The sequence below is a fragment of the Castor canadensis genome, chromosome 7, assembly GCF_047511655.1.
Source record: "Castor canadensis chromosome 7, mCasCan1.hap1v2, whole genome shotgun sequence".
In the NCBI taxonomy this organism is placed as follows: Eukaryota; Metazoa; Chordata; class Mammalia; order Rodentia; family Castoridae; genus Castor; species Castor canadensis.
The window spans coordinates 94,805,300-94,822,349 of NC_133392.1; the positions used below are offsets into that span (position 1 = coordinate 94,805,300).

The window sequence follows — 17,050 nt, forward strand, 5'->3', positions numbered from 1 at the left end:
TTCTGTGACTCCATCTACAAATCCTTTTTATCCAGTAATGAATTTGATCAATTTAGAGAAAATAATTCATATTTCATTGACTATAAAGAAAAAATAGAATATCAGTCTCACATTTCAAGTTATGTTATCATGATTTAGATAATAAATTTCTAGTTAAAGTCACTTCTTACATTTTTTGAAAATACAAAATATGTAAGAAATATGACTTAATTTATCACTGCCTATCATAAATAAGAGAATAGCAAAAAATCTTAGTTGAAAGGTAAATTCAGAGACTGGAAGATCAGATTTATTTTTAGAAACATTGGGAAGAGAAAAGTAGGTGAGGATTCATAAGTAATGAAATGCAAGAAAGAAAAAAGTGGGAAGAACAGAGAAAAATGGAAGAAGACATAGAAGGAAATGAAGGGAACAGGGCAGGATCAAGTGTGAATATGTGTGTGTTCTATTTCCCATTCCAATGCCTTTCAGCAGGATGACTGGAAGAGCAGTGAGAAAAAAGATTTATTTTTTAAACATGTACAGTTCTGGAGAAAAGGCCACGACATGCCAAAATGTTGAAAAAAAGCAGTCCCTGAACTCTGACTAGAAGGATTATGAAACTCCAAAAATACACCAGACTGTGAGAACTACCACCTACATTTGCAATGTTTTACAAGTTAAAAATGTCACAGTGCATAAAAATAGGTTTTTTCACCCCTGTGGACTGGTGGTTGGTGGTTTAACTTGAGAAACCAGAAGGCAGAGGTAGTTTGAACAGCTGAATATGCATTCACAGCATGGAAATAACAAGAAAAATGGCTTTCATCAGACTTTTCTTGTGTCTAGAAAACATATTTAGTTTTCTGTTTCCCCTCCATATCTTTTTAGGGAGAAAAAAGGGGGACTATCTCTGTTTCTAGAAGAGTTTGTAATCAATCCTCTCAAATCCAAAGTGATTGTGTCAGGTTTTGTCATGATTACATAAAAGTCTTTTCATGTTTTTTTAAACAAAAAGCTAAGCTGGCTAGGGAATGTAAAATATGAAACAATGCTGCACAATTTCTTAAGAATAGACTGATTCCTAAAGGTATTCTGTGAAACCCAAGCGGGTTTTCCTTAAAGGGCTTAGTTTTCCTGTGTTGCGCACAGTAGCTGGCTGTTGAAAAGCTTCCAGCTTTGATCACATACACACAAACAAAGAGGGCTCTCTTCCAATCTCCTTGTGCTCTCTATTCAGAACTATCTCATTTTCTCTTGTGGATCTTCTGCTCCACAGTCCTGGGGCATTTGTAAACACTAAAGGTGTCCCAAACATATGGCTAGCACAAGGTTTCCATGTGGGGTTTGGCTTTGAGTGTATCTGATGATTACGCATTTCAAATAGAAACCCAGCTGGTGAGTCCCTGAGCCTAGCAGGTCTCCATTTGGCTCCAAATGATCTGGGAGTGGATTTTCTTGTTTGAGGATTATCCATTTCTGTAATGGCTCAGCTTCTGTTCCTTTGACCCTTCGGTCACCTTTGCGTCCTGGGGATCATGCTGAAATGATAGCTCATTCAATTGTTCAGGAGCTGTGGCCCAGCTGAGGCCAGGTGGGCCTGCTGGAGCAGGTGAAAATGACCTATTAGTAGAAACAGAAACATATCTTTAAATAGGAACATATTTTTATATATGTTCAATTCACCACCGAAGGTTTTTATTTCCTCCTTGAACTTTTTTTTTTAATTTGTGGTTTTCCTTTTAACCTTGACATTGGTTCATGTAATCAAAAAATTATCCATAATGGAGAGTTGAAGGACTCATTTTTTTGTTTTTTTATTTTTTTAAATTTTACACTCTATTGGAGAGAAAAGCTAAGAATCTCTTTGAAGTTTTTAAAACATCTGGGGTAGCCTAAATGTTTCCACATAGTATAACTGAATAGCAAGTTATCTTTCTTTATCCCTCTTTTTTTCTCACTTTGTCTTTGAAGATACAAATGAAAAATGACTCAAATGTTCTCCCTGCCAGGAACATACTTCTACTCCTTCTTTCACTAAATTCCTTTGGGAAGCCTATCAAAACAGATGCCCTGGAGATGACTGTGTTCCTTTTATAGACTGTCATAGTTCAATGTACTTTTAATACATAGTTCCTATTACAATTGCAATTAATTGTAAAGTGTATAATAATTAGGTAGGGGTTATCTGTCTACTGTCCATCTCCCCCACTAGACCAACTCTAAGTGGACTGATGTGGTGTCAATTTTGTGGTTAGCAGAAATTCCTGTCCCATGGTGTAAGCATTCAATAAATATTTCTTGAATAAATGAACTGATTGTATATATGTCTTAGGCAATTCCATAAACTACCTATACATACAGATGTAGTTTGGCTAGCCCAAAAAGTGGAACCAAGAGACCTTAGTTATCATGTCTTTGAATTTCTTCTTTCCTCATACGTAATACTGTGATCTGGCTAGGTCTCTCTTACCTGGGACCTCTGAGTGAGCAGAAAGAAGAGAAAATGTGGAAAAAAGAAATGCCAGTAATAATTAGATGAGCTTCAGGGCTAGAAAAGGGTAGAAAGTAAGTAAAGGTGACTTTAAAGATTGAACAACTGGGCTTGACTTGGGAGAAGTTGAAACTGGTTCAAGTGGACCTTCAAATTTGCCCATTTTCAACACATGTCTCCTTGTCCTGGGAATTTTCTGAAAGTGTCTTCAACTTCCAGTTCAATGATCACCTCTTTAAAAAGCAGTCTGTCTCTGAATTACTGTTCCCTTCTTTGCCATGTTTTCTGATGGGGCTGCTCTTTCTAAGGAGTGCAGTGGAAAAACTTAGACTTTAGAATTTGAGTATCTTGATTTGCATCCCTGCCTTCATAGTAAATGATTTCATACTTTCCTTTTCTCATCTGAGCCTCCACCCCATCTACTTCATCTTTGTAAGGATAAGATAAGGCACTGAAGCACTATGTAAGTCTCATCCAAATCTCCTGTTCTCCCCGCTTCTATTCACAAATAACTTGATGAATAAATATTCCCTGGAGAGCTAGTTTTATGACATCTACCATCTTATACATGCAAAGCCTTAAAGCCAAGTTATTTATAAGATAACAACCAAAGCCACTGTTGTGCCTGCTGTAGCTAGATGATCTAAATAGCAGTAATTAAATTTAAATAATTATTTCCTTTATATGTTCAGAAAATGAGACTTAAAGTTTATATGGAGCATTTTAAACCCAGTTCTGAATAAAAGCACAGAATTTTTAAACCTCTCTCTAAAATGAAATTTCACTTTTCTTTTTAAAAGGAGTTCATGGATTTGTTGAAAATTTTAGATACTTAAACAGGCTTGTGGGAAAAATATTTAAAAAGATACAAGTCATTAGCTTTTCAAAAAGTTTTAAATTCTACACCTATGTATAAAAACTGCACATATGAACAAAGTTTGTATATAATTTCATGGTTTTATAAATTGCTTTAAGCCATTTATGGATCTTTGGCTTAATAACCCCAGCAGTAAGGTATTATAAGTCCCATGACATAAAATTCCTTTACAGAACACAGCTAGCTTGGGACTCCCAGGTCAGATGAAAGCCAGCTCATTGTGGTTCATATAGTACGAACTAAGATTTTTTTAAATCTGTAGTACTCTTGACATTTCAGGGCCATATAATTCTTTGTTACTGTGCTTGTCCCGTGTATTGTAGGATGTTACTAGCAAGCATCTCATTCCCTTAATCCACTAGGTGCCAGTAATTATTGTTGCCAAACTCCTCCCCAGTTGTGAGACTACTAATGTCTCCAGAATTGTATAGTGTCACTGGGAGGGTCAAAATTTCCCCCATCTGAAAACCACTGAGATAAGTTCAACTGGGTACTAAGGCAATATGTTTAAGCATTTGAGGCCCCCAGTGTTGACGCCTGAGGTTTCTGGACTTGTTGTGTTTGTGTTTATCAATGCTTTAAAGCTTGACTTGTTAGACTGAGATGTAGGTTCTTGGCCTCTGCCATGTTGATTAGGTTTGATTTTTCTCCCCAATGGCAGAGTAGGTAAGAATGAGTAGGTAGTTGGGTGGAACTGTGGTCACAAATTCTGCTAGCTCACATTTCACCACTTAGAGATCCATTAGCACCAACAAATTCTTCCTTTAGAATGTAACCGCCCTCTCCAAGGGAAGAGTAAGCCATATTTACACCAGATTCTGAGTGTCCTTTGCTAACAACAACAACAACAACAACAAAAGGTTGAGTCTTTCAAAGCACTAGGTTTTGATTCAAGCCACGAAGAAAAATGTTAGGAGAAGTGTATTCTAAAAGGTAGAAATCCTGGATGTCCCAGGAGGCTGTGATCTGGAAGACCACTGAGGTAGACATCATCTGGCATACAATCTTGGGTAATGTTCTGCCTGATAAAATGGCTGAAAGGAATTTAAAGTGATTCTTTTCACCCTCTCCTCTCTCCCTTCCCTGGCACCACCTCCAGCTTTACAATCCTTCTAAGTAGAGGAAGGAGCCGCGGGGAGAAACAACAATGTGTAGTTATATGAATTAATCTTATTTACCATTCATCTCAAACTGCCAAGTGAAATTATCATTTTATACTTGAAAATACTGATGCTTGGAAATACTAAACAACTTGGCTAACTTCCAACATTCATTAATTTTTAAGCTCCAAATCTGAACTGAGGTCCAAATCCATAGCTCCTGCTTGTTTCCTTGCCTCCTTCCTCTCCTGTTCCATTCTTTCTCCATTTCTCCTTCTTACTCTTTTCTCCCCCTCCTCCTTCCCTTTCTGCTTCTTCTTTCTCCACTTTCTATTCCTTCTTTGACTATTTTAGGCAAATGCTCTACCACTGAACTATATCCCCAGCCCTTCCTTGCCAATTTTGAAGTGATATTTAAGAAATAAAAAGAGTATACATATAATAATTAACTCCCCAAGAACAATACTGAATAACTGAAGCATTGCCAAGATAATTGAAGCTAATTCTGTGATCTTCCCTGCCCTTTTAACCCTACCTCTTCCTAGAGATAACCCTTATCTTAAAATTTAGTGCGTATCATTTTCTTGCTTTCTAAAAATTTATGCACACATTTGAATATGTGAACATTAATAAAAAACAGTTAGAAACATTGGACAGAAGCTGTTCAAACACATGGATAGGATAAGTTGAGTCAAGTCCATTTAAATGAAACTCATTCAGCCCAAAAGAAAGCTCCCATTCCCAAGCAAGTACCATAAAATGACATACGACATACCATTTTAAAAGCACTCACAAACAAGAAAACTCACTATTATATTCCTAGGAGTCATTTGTATTTTGATACATAAATGTCATTTACCTTAAGGTTCTAAAACATAATGAATATGTCATATTCATTTGACCATTTTCCCCAGCAATGGATAACTGAACTCCTTCAATTCTTTTTCTATTCTGAATTATGCAGCTATGAACAATTGTGTACAGAGTTTCTTGTTTCAAGAAATATATACCAAATTTTTTTTAGTGTACAGGGTATAGTTTTAGAAGTGGCGCTGCTGATCCACAGGATATAAGAATGTACATCTCTATAAGATGCTGCAAACTGCCTTCCACAACAAGGATTTTCCAATTTATACTCCCATCAGCAGTATCTAAGAGTCTTCTCTTACATCATCTTCTACACTTAGCATTTCAGCTCATTTGCCAATGTAGTGGGTATAAAGTAACATCTCATTATGTTCTTAGTTTGGATTTTTATGATTACTAATGTGGTTGAGCAACTTCCCATACATTTATTTGCCATTTGAGTTCCCTTCTCTCTCAAATGTCTGTCCATACTTTTGCCCATTTTCTAGTTTTATTCTCTTTATCATAATCGATAGTAGGCATAGAAGATTTTTCAGTTTGTCAAAGAGTTAGAAATAAAGATAGATGTGTTAGAAACATGCACAATTCAGAGGAAGTGAAATATGTGTATGTGTGTGTGTGTGTGTGTGTGTGTGTGTGTGTGTGTATGTGTAGGAAGGCTGGAGTATTTAGTTTGTACAACCAGGTGGCATCACCTGGGCAGTTAAACTTTGGAGGCTAGGCCAGATGTCTGAGGTAGAAATTGGCCTCTTTGGCAGAATGAGACTTACAGTAGGGAAGCCGTAGGCCCCCAGTTCTATAATTTCTTCTCTCTGAAACCAAATCAACTATATGTATCTTCCCCAAACCGATGTTTATCTCTTCCACAATGCTGGCATTCTACTAATTTAAAACTGATTACAGTTAGGAACAAGATCCCCAACCAGCCCAAATTCCCAAGTAATCAGACCTTTGCTTACTTTTAAGTGCCAAATCTGAAGAAAGTCTATTTAATTTAATTTACACCTTGAGGATAGGAGCCTTGCTTGGGGCTAGGAGAATTCCACTTACACATCAAGCTGGGAACTCAACTCATCTCATCCATGTGGGAAGGAGAGTAGGAAAAGAATTATTTAATCACAACCAGACAGAAATCTTGGGCTGCAGCTAGTACTTGTGTGGTTCGCTGTGTCACAGTTGAAATTTGAAAGACTCTCTATTCTATCTTTTCCTATTTTTCTTCCAGATAAGACCAAGAACCCTTTAATTGATTGCATAAAGTAAATTTGATTATAGTCATATGTATGTCCTGTTCAATATTGATCTAATAACTATGTACCAGAATCCTAAGGAGGGTATTGCTAAATGATCTTTGTTGTCTGTTTCATTTGATTATGATACTAGTGTGTGAGCATTAATTATTATATTAATGTTTGACTTTTAATTGAGCCCAGTAATGTGGATGATTTCTCACAGGCAGTGCAGCAGCATAAAAATCATTAGATTTTCAGGAAAAAAATGTGACCTGCAAGAGGTCAGGGATAACTGGGTTCAAAACTGGGCTCCAACAATCTTCAGCTGTGCAACTTGGAACAACTTGTTTTTTTTTTTGAGAGTCTATTTCATGGCTTTTAAAATGAATCAAATATTTAGCTTCCAGTGATGCTATGAAGATGGGAAATACATGTGTGTAAAATATGACAGTAAATCTTAATTATAATTTACCTGTACCAGATTTTCTCATTTCTATTAAAATGCTTATAGTATATTTTTATGATTTATTCCTTTGTTGGATAAACCTGGTGGCCATCTAATTCTCTTTTTCTAATTATGGGAATGAGGCAATTTTCAAGTGAACTTTTAGACCCTCTTAAAGCTAGGATGAGATTATACAGCTCTTTAAAACATAAAGTAACCATTTTTTTTTCTTTTACTAATCACTGTGGGAAACATTACAAACACTATACTGAGGAAAGAAAAAGTATTTTTTAATGGATCCTTTAGATTACAGAAATGTCTGAAGATTGTTTAATTGCCAAATCTTGGAGAATTAATTAGCATATAATGCAATCAACCATTTAACCAACATCTACAGAGTGCAGTGAAACCCTATGGAAAGATCAAGAGCTGTAAACTCAGACAGAACTAGGTTTGAGTCTATGCTATGTGCTCTTTGCTCCAATGTGAGTATATCATTTTACTCCTTGAGTCAAATTTTCCTTGTATGTAACATGGAAATAAAATACCTATTGATATAATAATTATGCTAATTGGTTAAATGTGAAAGGTGAAGATAGAAAAAAGATAAATCAAGCACAACAGTCTCTCTAAAGTAACTCAAGATATTATTCCATTAAAGAAATAAAGTATAATTGGACCTATGGTATAGTAAACATGTATTTATGTTGAAAATCTTAGAAGGCGTTGTTAGAAACTGAGGAATTGGGTGTAAAAGAATGGTTATTTGATGTGTAGAAAGCAGGAAGGATATTATTGGCTGGGGAAATGCATTTTTGAAGGCAGTAAGACACGGAATAAGTGCAGGGAACAACAAGACATTTGGTTTAGCAAACTAGATTTTTTTCTCTTGACATTAAAGTGTACATAAGGATCACCTGGACAAATTCTTAAGAACAAAGTGCTGTGGATATCCCTTCATCAAATTATTATTTCTTAAAACAATGTGGAATAGGCATGAGTCTACATTTTTCAAAGAAGTAAACACTCCAGTGGTTTAGATGTGGTTGGTATTCTGAACAACCTTTTATATGCAAGGATCTAAGAAAAAAAATAATAGATTGGGAATATTTGAGGCAAGGAAGTGAGTTAGGATATTGTTAGCACGCCACCAGGAGAGAAAATCAGACTGAACAACTGAAAAAATATAATGTAAAGGGCATAAAAGACAAGCAAACATGATCACATATTGGATAGAAAGTGAGGAATAACTTCTTTTCCCTATCAAATATTCCATTCTCACTCTCTCTAAGTCATGCATTTATTTAACTGTTCCATCCATCCATCCATTCATCAATCAATTTGTGATCTTCTAAATTGACATTTACTTTATTTGGTCTAATAAGAAAAATGTTTTGGAACTACAACAGTCATGTGTAGTAATTAAGGACTGAAATAAATTTTATATTATTATGATTAAGTACTTCCCTAAGAGAAGAACCACAACGATCATATTGAACGATGTGTTGTCGTCTAATGTCCACAGCATATTGACAGCAACTAGAACTTGAATTCTCCATGATTAACCTTCCCTCCTATTTTTTTTTTTCTTTTCTACCACTCATCCTCTTTTAAGGAGTGTTTACATTCAATACCCACATACTTCCTTACAGAGTAATGCTTTCACTACCACACCATTTCGTTTCGGTGGTCACTCCCTGTTGAAATGCTGATGTACTTGGAGATGGGGACGTGTTATAAATTCATTATTAATTTGTATCTGGGCTTAATGAATTTATGGAATCATTTGCATTGGCTATCTAGAGAAAACAACTTCCTATGAATGACATTTAAGGATTAAAAAATAAAATGTTAAAAAGGAGGTCTTGAGTTACTATTTTTCAAGGAAAGGGTAGAAATTTCTGTAGCCCTCTAAAATAAGGATATACAATAGTTACTATCAGAAACTCCTATGGCCATTACATACATTAAAAATATGATAACCTTTGTAGTGAGGGAAGAGCAAATTGAAACAATATCATATCATTTCATAAAAACAAAATAAAGCATATCAGTTAAGCAAAAGTGAGCAATACTGACAGATTTTCAGTACCGTTAAAATGTAGCATGGAAAATGCTCACTTAAAGCTGGAGAATGTAGACTGATACAATCATTTCAGAGAGTACTGTAGTACTGTCTTTTAAAATTTGAATATGGACATATCTATGAAACATTGCTCCTAATTTTAGAGATTGCTGATAAAAATATAAAATTATAGAAACAGAAGATTATACATATCAAAATACTTACATTTTTTTCTAGAGGCCCTTAAGCTGAAAGCATGTTGACTGTCCAGTAAGGGTTAAAGGTTAAAATTTTAGCTTGCATGTCCAACAAGAAAGACTGGTTAGTTCTTAAAGAATGAATTGGATCTATATTTTATTGAGTGAAGGAATGTCCATGATATATTATTAAGTGAAAAGAGCAAGATGCAGAGTTCTGGATGTAGAATGTTATGATCTTTATGATAAGCAATCTTTAGAAAGACACCTACTAGACTTTTAGACCTTTGATTACCTCAGAATGGTGAGATTCAGAGTATTTATGAATACTCTGTACTTTCATGCAACTGCAAATTGCTATATTTAGCATATAAATGTAATATAGTTTAACAAAATACAGCATGGCAGATAAGTTCTGTAAGGAAGGGAGAAGCAACTGATAATAGAATTCTATACAGACAACCTGGTACTGAAGAGCCACATATGCAAACTTAAGGCTAAACCCTACAAATAAAAGACTGATAATTTTTAACACATTTTGACTTGGACAGTGTTTGATGAGGTTAAGCACTAGAAATTCATTATTGATCCATTTCTTGCTATATTTATTTTCTTTAGAATTAAAGTTTTTAAAAATGTATTTATTTCATTTTACAAAAAACTGGATTATTGCCAAGAGATTTGAAATTTTGAAGAGAAATTCCTGGAAGCCCGAAGGTTCTGGGTAATATATGAGTCAGAGGGAAGGAATCCATCACTATCCACACAAAGCCTTCCTCTAAAAACATAAGCAAGGTGACAGGTCAGGGGCAGTCAATTACTGTATTTGTAATGATGTAAGTAAATATTAACAGGACCGTTCTCTTCAGAATAATTGATGACTGGTTAAAAATAAACAATTTTACACACCATATTCAGAGTTTTAAGGGGATAATTTTAGCTTCCTCTTTTCTTCTTCTTTCACCACCTTTTCCCAAAGATAGATTTTATGAGTTAAAAACTCCCATATTTTCACTTAAAACTGGCACTGTGAAACAACAACACAAATGGTAAAATTTATGCTAATAATGTAACTATTTATGTATTTTTAAAAATTATGATGGTAATAAATAGAAAATAAAAAGAGACATAGCAAGTTTAAAGACTGAGCATGGAAGAAAGGAAACAGCCTTCTAATTTAAAAGCTTTAGTGGCTACTTCATCCTGTTTTGAACAACGGAACTATATTTCTTTTTTTTACTGGGTCCCTGGATAGAGTACAGGGTTCAAATTTTCCTGTCGACACTCAGCCAGAGAGAGGAAACCTGATATTCAAGTCTGGATCTGGCTAATTTCAATGTGTTTTACCACTATAACATATACAGAAGCTTAGCCAGGCTCGTATGATAAGAAGAGAACGGGCCAGAAAGAGGAGTAAGAAAAAAAAGAGGACCAGAAAAGGGTCATAGGTTTTGGAGGATCACGTTTCTCTGAACCTTTAAAATACTGGTAGAAAGCTGACCCTAGCAAAATGGCATTAAGGATGTTTGACTATATGACTGGTGTGATTTTCCTGCTGCAGAAGGGGAATTCTTGGATATAAAACTTTTTTCCTTAAGTCACAACTTACAGCCTACAATCTCATTCTGTTTGCAAATAAGTCAGGTTCGGAAAGATATTTATGATTTATACTCTGGATTGATCATCTGTTGATAATTCCCTTTTAACCATGTATAAGATTATTCCGTACACATAAATAAGTAGGAAATACATATTAACAAAGTATACCTTATATTTGTCAAGTTTATTTTTTCCACTGTCCGTAATAAGCTTGATTTGCACACACCACTTCTGTTTTGTTTACAGCACCAAGAGAAAAGACGAATGCTTCCGCATGCAGAGTGTGCCATGAAGAAGGGAGATGCAGAGGAAACATAAGCATGCTGCTACAGATTAAACTCAAAATACTGATCTGGATTTTCTGTGCAATATCACAGAAGAAATAAAAAAAGCTATCCAAACGTGTCTTGAAGGAGAAATAAAGATAGTGACAGATAGTCTGCTGAAGTGGAATTAAATAAGAATAGATTTACATCTCATGTATGTGTATTTAAAATAACCACAATGTATCTCTTTACTCTCCAAGTGGTGACTTGATGTTTTCTAAATGCCCCCAAATATGACTGGATACTGTCCCCAACATAAGAATCACATGGGTACACAATTTTCAGATACTAGAATTTTGCAACATTTTATATCTTTAATTATACATTACCAATTTTAATAACACACATGATATGGAGATTGAAATACTCAAGACATAGTGGGTTGTTTTCATATTAATTCTTTTTTTTTATTTTAGAAATAATCACTCAGGTAAATAATAAAAAGAAAAAACCTATAATTAGAATGAAGATAGAATAATTGATTTTTTTTGCAGTGCTGGGGATGGAATACAGGACCTGGGACATGCTGAACAAGCACTCTACCCCTGGTTTAAAGCCCAGAAATTGGACATTTGTATAATATTATTTTACTTCTAGAATGGTTGAAACATCTAAGAATGATTTGTTCACTGAGTTACAAAACAAAAACACCTACACCCCAAATTTTACTTCATAAAGGCACTTATTTTGATGAGTAAATTAGACTGGCAGATTCAAGAAAAGCTAGAGATTTAACAAAATCACTCATACTGTTTTCTAGGAATGACAGAGAAATATGAACTTGTTGCTAAAACAAATGGTTGAATTAATAACTGCTAAAATTGTGCTCCCATGGGGTTGATAATAAACAGATGGAACCACTAGGATATTAGTGGCATGCCAAGGCCACTATATGCAGACATTGGTGACATGCCACCAAGGACTGAATATATCAGAGTCAAAACTAGAAGAGATTGCAACAGGCTGAAAAAACCGATTAAAATGAGTAAGAAAATATCTTATAAGGATATTTGTAATGTCTTGTGACTTGGTTCAAAGTATTTATTGTGTAAATGTAGGATACAATAAATTCATCCAGCATTGCCATTGTTTTAGCAGCTTTTCCTAAGGGTAATATTTGTCGACGGTGAGTTTTTATACCAGAAAAGATAATTGAGTCATAGGCTACATTAATAAAAGCAGACAACCTAAAACAAGAGAGGGAATTATCCCAGGGGATCAGAAATAAAGTTGTGTATACTAGTCAGATTATAACCAGAATGGTATATTTAAAACTCATCAAGTAGGCATTTGAAGAAAATGGAAATATTTTATCTATAGAAAGAAAGATATTGGGGGTACATGATAGCTACTTTAGTTTTTTTAAAAGGCTTGTACATAGAAGATGTATAAAATTTATTCTTGGTGATTCAAATAAGATGTATAACTTTTGAAAGGAAGTCATAGAGAGGCCACTTTTGATCCAATAGAAAGAATAAGTAAATTTGAGCTTTTAAGAAACAGACTGGACACTTTTACAGGCAGTGAATTCACTTGCCCTGAAAGTGTATGATACTGGAAATTCAAGTCATCATTGTAAAAGATTCCTTTGCTGAGTGACAGGTGAACTAGATAACCTCTCAGTTTCCTTCCAAGTTGCAACATATTTCAAGAATCAAATTAAGACCAGGAAATGAGGCACTATGTGAATGATGAATATACTGCTAATAAAGCAATATCTTCGACATAATGCAAGTTTTATTACCTAAATATACCCCTGGAATATGACTTTTTGTCTGCCATGATATCTATTGACTTTTATTCATTGCTTATCATGAGATTTTTACTGTCGGATTCTAATTTGATCAACATTTTACTAACTTGCATTCATAATAAAATCCTGTAAATAGAATAATTATTCCATAAGTATAGAGGACATGATGGTGTTTAAACTGTGTTTTTCTTTCCAGATACCAGTATCTATTAATTTATTTTTATTCATAGTTGTGAAATTATTTTGCACCATAAAATACCTTTAGATTAATATTCATTAAGTCCAAAATATAATTAGTCATGATTAATTGTGAAAATAAAAATACAATCCCTGATTTTTTTCTCTACTTTTTCTCTCTTGATGCATTGCTGTGATATTAGAGTCTGGGATAAATGCTAAAGCTGACTGGATTTGATCAAAGCTCTTTTTGTTATTCCTATCTCTTAAAAAACTTGCTTAGCAGACATGGTCAAAGATTAGGTAGCAGAGTTTGTATTATGTTCTGCCTCTTTTGTACAGAAAGTTTTATGCTTTAGAAGTCAAATAGTACAGTAAACAAACAACAGTAAGATTCAACTTGTGTGATTTTGATTTACAGTATCCAATATGAGAAACTAGAAACCCAGACATCAAATCAGACCAAATTATGTGGTAAATTTTAGTTGTAAATGGAGATGTTAAATTCACCCTCTCTCTGGAGCTCCTGCATCAACTCTAGGCAGATTTTGAGGTCTTGGCACCAATCCAGAAACAAACAACAAAAAAATAAAAGCAAAGCAAGACAAACAAAACAACAAGGCCAAGTTCCTGAAGTGGCCCCCACACCAGCTCTACCTGCTGCCTCATAATTATAAACCAGAGTAACTCGTGTGTCTCTGTGTGAGTACTAAGTTTTATTTTTCTCAAAAGACGAGTTACAAGAAATATCTATGCGAGGCAGTTAACTCTTTCCAACAGAGGCAGGCTATCAAGATAGCTAGAAGGGAGAAAGCATTTGGCCTGAGGCCTAGTGCTATTGGTAAACCACAATTCCTTGCACTGCCACTATAATTTAAATTAAGTAGAAACCAGGCTTATAAACTCACATTATGACCCAAACTTTATGATCCTTTCATATCTCCTGGGTTCTGATCACAATGAAACTCTCTCGTCTGAAGCAATTTAATACAAACATTCCTTTGGCAGACTATAAAACGTGATTTTTCAGTCGACCTTTTATAGGTATGTTGGGTGCATATTGTGTGCCCAGTTGGAAAAGGAAAAAAAAAGAAGAAACAATGGCAATGTAAGCATTGAAACATATGTGTTGTGCTCCTATAAAACAGATTTGCAAATGAAAAAATACTAAGAGATCTTCCTAGCCCATTTTTTGCTTTTCTCTGCAGAAGGCAGATGAACAGTTTTGGCTGAACATCTTAGCCTGTTAAAGACTAAAAAGCTCAACATTTAGAAATTTTCTAGCTCTCAAAGTCATCTCATATACTCTCTCCCAGCCCCAACAAAACTGTTTCTCCTTGTGAGTGGAAAATCTCTTTTACTTGTGAGTCTAATTCTAAGCAGTAAGCTCTAAATATTAAAGCTGAATAAAGAAACAAAACAGTAGCACCTCATAATTTTATTATAACAGGTAAACTAAAAATAATGCCAGATGTTTTAAGAGAATTGTATTCTTAAAAGAATGCAAGACAAACTAGAGTATTGAAAGTTAGTCATTAAAAATATGGTGAAGACAGGTGCAAGATTTGAGCAGAAAGAATTTGGTTAGAAAAAAATATATGAGCTCTATATTTAGTGCGTAAACATCCAGGAATATGCATTAATAATGAAACTCTTGGAAATCTCAGGCACTTAGTGAAATGGCTATTTGGTTTTGGAGTGATCATATAATACCACCATGAGTTACAACCTTTGAAAGGTTTTGAATGATTCTTAACATTATAGAAAGAATGAAATTGCCAGCCAATTCAATTTTCTCTCAACAATTCTTTCCCTCCTTTTCTCAAGGATCAGAATGTAAGGGAACAGATTTGTTTTTGTACATGTGAAAAAGATAATGAATTACTCTGAAACTAAAATTGGGAAGCAAAGACAGCACTTATGGTGGGAGCTCCCATGTGACTTCCAGTGCTTTGGAAAGTTTTTAAGTGGAGTGTCAGTTGCTACAGAAAAAAAAAAAGTTTAAAAAGGAGATATTTGTTCTACCAGAAAACAAAAAAATGCAAGTAAAAAATGGTTATTAGGACAGCTTATAATGTCACTGACTTGATTGTGGTCGTCATTTCACAGTATATGTACATGTTAAATCATCATACTGTTTACCTTAAAACTTGTATATGTATATAAATATATATATATTTTTTTGAATGGAGTTCATTAAAAGTTAGGGAAGGGAGATACAAAGAAAGTATGGTGGAGCCCAGGTGGAAGCCAGAAACAGAGAAAAACAGAGAGGAGAGAGAGAGGAGAGAGGGGAGAGAGCAAGCAAACTTGTATATTTTTTATTTGTCAATTGTAGATCAACAAAACTGGGGAAAATAGGAAACATTTAGCATTGAACCAAAGCAAATAAACTGTGTTATTGACTTTATATATATATATATATATATATATATATACATGTAGAGATTATGTGTATAATCTATGTATTTATAAGCACAATGGAATATTATTCAGCCTTTCACAAAGAATTGTTTCCATTTTTGAAAACATTTTAAATTTATAGGACATTACATTAAGTGAAATAAACCACACACAAAGACTCTGACTGATCTCAGTTATATGGAGAATACAAAAAAGTCAAACTCCCACAGAGAATTGAGTGGTGGTTGGCAGGGGCTGGGGGTGGGTGTGGTGGGTAAGAAAAATGGAGTGATTTTGGTAAAAGCCTGCAAAGTTTCAATAATAAGATGAAGATGTCCTGAGAACTTAATGTAAAGCATGGTGACTCTAGTTAATGCTAATGTATTATATATTTGTGTGCTAAACAAATTGATCTTAAGTACTCTTAACACACACACATACACATACACACACACACACACACACACACACACAATTGGAAAACATGGGACATCAATGGTCTTTCACTATTTGGTTTCAATCACTCTTCCTAAACATGTTCTCCACATCCTTTCAATGGAAATTTGCAGGCTAGTAGCTACCTAAGAAAATAAATCCAGATTTTCTAACTTTATAGCATATGTTCCCTGGTTTCTCTTTTAACAAGAAGCATTTCAGATTTCACAGTTTCTTCTACTAAGAAATTATCTATCTGTCTAAGTAGCTGGATTGTAGCAATTATTTCACATTGTATATGTATATCAAAACACCACAGGAGGCATAGGTAGCAGGATCACGGTTTGAGGCTGGCCAGAGACAAAAAGGACAAGACCCTACCTGAAAACTACTTAAAGAAAAAAAGAGTTGGGAGTGTGGCTGAAATGGTAGAGCACTTGCCTAGCAAGTACAGGTCCTGATGTCAAAATGCACGAATGCCAAAAGAAATCTCAATTCGGTGACTTTATAAATCTGAAACACGAGGCCTTTAATATTGAAAAATTCAAATTAACAAAGTTGGAGAAAAACTTTAGTTATTAATTGATGAGCAATGTGTCCAATGACTGATGGTGAGTGGACACACTGAGTTCTTTTCTGAGTTCATCCTGCTAACTCAGTGGACTCATAGTTTCTGTTCCTTTTGTCTACCATTGGAGCTGGATTGTCACTTAGTGGCCTTTCTGTGCTTTAATATAGCATGTGATCCTAAGCTCACTCAGCACTTTTGGACCAAAACCCAAGGAAAGAGTGGCAATGAATGGGGAGTCCCTTGCAGAATGGCTTTAGTGACCACCTCAGCTGGTGAAGCAGTCAGGACTACTGGTGCCTAAGCCTGAATTAAGTGGCCAGCATTGCTCAGTATTTGTAAATTTTAGCTGTATCTAATTTAAAAAATCTTTTACATATCTCATATATTGTTTATATATATATTGTTTGTTATATATATCAGATGTAACAAACAAACAAAAATAATAAAACCCTTCATAGCTTTTTGGTTTCTCATTTTTTGGAAGAAAATTGGTAGAAAAGGCAGTAAGAGGAGCTAATTACAAAGTCTAA

At 34.6% G+C, this 17,050-nt stretch overlaps 1 long non-coding RNA gene across 5 annotated transcripts in view; it reads left to right on the plus strand.

The window, feature by feature from the left end:
- LOC141424901 (uncharacterized) overlaps nucleotides 1-13,280 on the plus strand; it is a 68,028-nt gene extending 54,748 nt beyond the window's left edge. For all 5 annotated transcript variants that reach the window (XR_012449841.1, XR_012449842.1, XR_012449843.1 and 2 more), the window contains one exon: nucleotides 11,102-13,280. This is a non-coding gene — a long non-coding RNA (uncharacterized lncRNA). The remainder of the gene's footprint in view (nucleotides 1-11,101) is intronic.
- The last annotated feature ends 3,770 nt before the right edge of the window (nucleotides 13,281-17,050 follow it).